This window comes from Miniopterus natalensis, chromosome 7 (genome assembly GCF_054644295.1).
Source record: "Miniopterus natalensis isolate mMinNat1 chromosome 7, mMinNat1.hap1, whole genome shotgun sequence".
Lineage (NCBI taxonomy): Eukaryota > Metazoa > Chordata > Mammalia > Chiroptera > Miniopteridae > Miniopterus > Miniopterus natalensis.
In genome coordinates this window covers 38,382,682-38,387,455 of record NC_142087.1, presented here as the reverse complement: position 1 = coordinate 38,387,455, position 4,774 = coordinate 38,382,682, and the positions used below count along the sequence as shown (strand labels likewise).

Genomic DNA, 4,774 nt, shown 5'->3' with positions numbered 1-4,774 from the left:
ATTTTTCACTCAAATCATAATGTACAAAAAATGACTATAAAGCAACCTATAGGTCAAAGCCCCAAGTTAGAGCCACAGCATTTATCGTGCTTATAATTTTTTAAACACCATGTTCTTCTAAGCCTCGGGAGTTAAATATGTTATTTATGGCAAGGCAAGTAAACTACTTAAAACACAGATGAAAGTTCACCATTTGTAAAAATTCAAGTTTTATAATAGCTTGCTATAGCTAGATAAATTAGTCACTTTATTACAAAACTAAACCTTTGTAAACAAGTTTAAATTTTATTTTCAAGAACCAAATTGCACTAAGCAAGAGTATATGAATTTTAAGAATCTGAAAACTAGATCCAAAGTACTATGTCACTTAATGTACCCTTTAAGGTAATAAGTATCTAGTCTAAAACTAATGATAAAATTCCTGGTTTATCAAGATAAACATAGTAGCACCAGATAAGAAAATGTTGTGGCATAAATCATGGCTGGCTTCTATCCAGTCACCTTGGGAATGAATTCATATTTATAAATAAGTCCTGCTGTTTCTTTAAACAACTAACATAGGAATGAAATAAATTTCTACCATAGTGCCAATTTTAAGTGTTGTGTGTGTGTGTTTTAATCAAAGAATGGCAGTGAAATTTCTGAATTGGCCAGAACAGTCACAATACTATTTTCCTGGAAAACTTTAGTAGTTTATTTTATGAAATTCTACCCAATACTCGGTGAATGCTTGTCTGCTTGGTTAATGTCCTTAGTGTCCCCTGGTGGTTTTTCAGTGCTCTTCGGTGGTGTCATAATGCCTGCATTGCACACTGGTGACAACTGTCCCCCCTTCCTGAAGGCGTTTACGTAATTTACTTCACCCAGCGTGGCCAGATAATTTGTATGTGTCTGGATACTGCGTCTGTCTCCCATAGTAATCTTCTGAAAAATCTTCAGCTTCCCTGGACTAGCCCTTTTTGCTACCCTGACCAAGGGCACCATCCAACCTACGCCTTCCGAAATGCTGTCCTGTTCCAGAGCTGAGGCTGTGCTAACGACGTCAGCCAGGTGAGCCGGGAAGAGGCGGCAGCCGGCGTCTGCACCGAACTCTAAGGCATCCGTGGCTGGAATGCACCCATCCGGAGCTGAGCTCGCTCAGTGACCTTTCCCTGGGAACACGGAGGTGGAGGAACTGCAGGAGCATCTTTACGAGCATCGGCTTGGAGGAAGAGGTTTCACCAGGGCATGGCTGTTTCAGGACAAAGCCCCCATTTTAAAGCGTTTAATGTGAAGAGTTCCACCGTCACACGCCCTCTTGGCTGCAAGCACCTGCGCGACATAAGCAGACGCCCGCAGCTCGGGAGCAGCGACTTCCTCACACTTGGAGGCAATGAGTGATGAGAATTCCTGTGGGTTGAAGCATATTGTTATCTATATCCTTTTGTGTCAACATAAATCCAACAGAAAAGTCTTGCACAGGATAAAATGCTTCCCTATGAAGTGTGCATACTTCACATACCTCTAAACCCAGTTGAGAAGCCTTGACCTCGTCCGTGGTTTCAAGTCAGGACGCAGAACTTCAAACTATTTGCCGTGAATGTATCGGGCCTCTTTCTTTAACATGTTGAGGCAAACACCCTTTGAACATCCCCAGCATAAATCAGGCAAAGGTGAAGGACTGATACAAAGATTTTTAAATCCGTAATTTGTAAATCTGGAGAAGTCACCTGTCCTATTTCTCGGTGGGGTGTCTCAATGATAACGCAAGGACCGATCCCCTCAGACAACACAGGGGGCCCACAATTCCTAGTGTCAGATGATGTTTCTTGGCCACCTTCTCCTCTTTTCTTCTTCTGGGCTGTTTTCCTCTTTTCTGCCTGAATTATCTGGGCTTCTTGGGGGGAATCGGTCAGGCTGGGCTGGGGCTGCTGCTTAGCTTGTAAATGGCTGTGTTTTGACATTCTCTCTTCAGGCACAAGAAACCTCACTGCTAGGCTCTCCTGATAATTATTTGATTTGCATCTCAGCTCTACAAATCTATAATTTTATTTATTATCTCATTTCAAAGTTGTCATGAATACATCATCCTCAAAAGCTAACCATGTAGGGTTTGTTTTAAAAGGTTCATATTAGAACAGATTGTGCTCATGTAGCAAAGTTGTATATCATTTCAGTAACTTACACAGATGTGGATATATGTGGATTTATGTAGATATATGTATAATGTATATGTGTGTATACATACAGATATAATGTAATATAATGTATACCATAATGTAATATTGCTATACTTTACAGGTGGCTTAAAAACTATCTTCTATACTACATACAGATACAGACGTATCTTCTTATCTATCTATATCTATCTATTTATCTATCATCTATCATCTGTCTATGTAATCTATCATCTATCTTTGTTTAACAGTTCTTTACCTGATGGTAGACAGAAATATTCCTCCAGGGCTGTGGAGTATGTTCCAAAATTTTTAGTTAGTTCTTACTTGTCCATCAATTCATTTTAGATCAGCTCAATTTCTTTCAAATCCTGAGCTTATATGCCTCTGCTCATTTGCATAGCTGTGCATGCAATCGTAAATGTGAGAAAGATTAACGGTAGCGAATTGAAACGTACTGAAAGAGAGGTCAGCAACTTTGGTCCCTCTATTACCCAGGGGACGAGGGATGGCAATGTCTCAGGTGTCGGGTCTCTTCAGCTAACACCTCTTACCTCAGTGATTTGTTGAAGACAGACAATGGGCTGGGCCTGCACCAGCCAGCATGCTCCAAGTCCGACAAGCAGAGCACCAACAATGCCTCTATTCACCGTTTCCGCACACTAAGGAGGGGTGAGGACACGCTAAAGGTCAACAGGGGCTGTGGCTATCAAGCCAGGTGGGCTCAAATGTCACATTGAAGCCAAAAACTTGTACCTGCTACAACTACAGTAATCAGAGCAGATCACCATAATGGCAGGGCCTCCCTGCCCTAAGGAGGCGGGCTGTGTGCTGAGAGGGACAGCTAATAAACTCTATGCACAATCTCAGTTCCTTGGCCATGGGTGAGGCCATATTTTAAGCAATATTAAAAATATCAAGGAAGAGAAGGGGTTCATTAGAAAACCAGGAAAATTCTCCTGACCAATGTGCCTGGATGATCAGGCTTTGGGCTTCCTGGAATGCATGTTCCATTTGTGATGAAAACAATTAGACTTTTCACAGCACTAACTAATTATTGAGTGTTTGTTATAAACTGTGACCTTCATGAGTTTGGGGGATGTGTGTGTGTGTGTGTGTGTGTATAATTTTTGTCTTTTTGGTCCATTGCTATTTCCCAAGTGCCAAGAACAGTACCTGGCCCATAACTGGCACTCAGTAAATACTTGTTGATTGAGTTATTGTTTCAAGCACTGTTCATAGGTTCTAATATTTTAGATATATTATTTCATTTAAGTTTCAACAATTTGAATAACACAGATACTGAGCACACCCCAGTGTACAGATGAGAACACCAGTCATAGAGAAGTCAAGCAACTTCCCTAGACCACACATCCAGAGGTGAAAGACGCAGGATTCAAACCCTAGCGGTCTGTCCAAAGAGTGTGTACGCTTAACCATATGCACACTGACTCTCAGCTCAGAAAGTCTATACTTCATACTTATTTTATACGAAAACATAACCACCTTATTGTGTTGCACATGGTTCATGACAAGACTGGTTTCTCTGTTTCTAGAACGTCTACTGCAAATGCTCTGACACTTCAGAAATATTACCTTTTGGAATGGCAGTTCTTCTCTGTCTGCCCCTTTAACTGTCTTTGTCTGAGTCTCCAGCAAAGTTTGAATTGATCAATCTGCAGAAGTTAGACTGTAAAAGGCAACTAACGATAGACTTCAGGCTATGGCCATATTTTTCAGGCTGTGGGGAGCCCTTACTTCTACCTGGATTACCGACTCATCCTAACGGAAGATGGCTTGCTTTTCTTTCCGAGTCTGTGAATGAGTTTGGCTCTGAAGATAGATGCTGTATTGAAACCTCTGGAGAAACAAGTTTCTTCAGTTTACGCTTACAAGGGGGCTGTGTGGCTTGAGCCATACTCTGTTACAGCTAATGAGCCAAACCCTACCCTGAAGTGCTCACTCAGAGAAAGGGGGACTAGCTCAGCTTCCATGACTGCTCCCTCCTGGGCCAACGGCAGCTCACAATAGCTTTTGTAACACGGGCACTTGAATTAGGAGCTGGGCTGAGACCATGCAGGCGGCAGAGTGGCAATAAAACAATGTGATTACTTTCTGCTATGATAGGCTCGGACCATGTGAGCGGCAGGTGATAAATTCCATAACCCATTAGTGCTTCTCGATTTTATCCATTTTCCATATGAGGGTATGGTTAGCTTTTTTCTTTTTTTCTTAAAGGATTACTTTCACATTAAGGTTGCCTTTAAAAAAATTTTTATAACTGCCTGATTTGCAGTAAACTTCATTTATGTTCTGGAACTGAGGTTTGGATTCAGAGCAAAATAATCCAGAAGGAAATGGAAGGTAAGGATTATAATCTACCTCCAGGACTTTTTTGAGTAATAGTCAAGATATAGAGAAAGACGAACAGGTTATTTTCTCCCAAAGAATTCATGCCCCGCTGGAAACAATATGAACTGGGCAATCATACCAGCAATAACTATTTGTATTTTGGACATGTTCAATGCATAGAGATTAGAGAAGAAAAATGTATTACAATTTAGCAGTTCATAGCCATTAAAATAAAGTATTCTGTCTGAAAGTCGGTCTGAACTATC

General features: G+C 41.1%; 1 pseudogene; it reads right to left on the bottom strand.

Moving 5' to 3' along the window:
- Window positions 1-708: 708 nt before the first annotated feature.
- On the bottom strand, window positions 709-1,943 carry LOC107535927 (G1/S-specific cyclin-E2 pseudogene; annotated as a pseudogene).
- Between the last annotated feature and the right edge of the window lie 2,831 nt (window positions 1,944-4,774).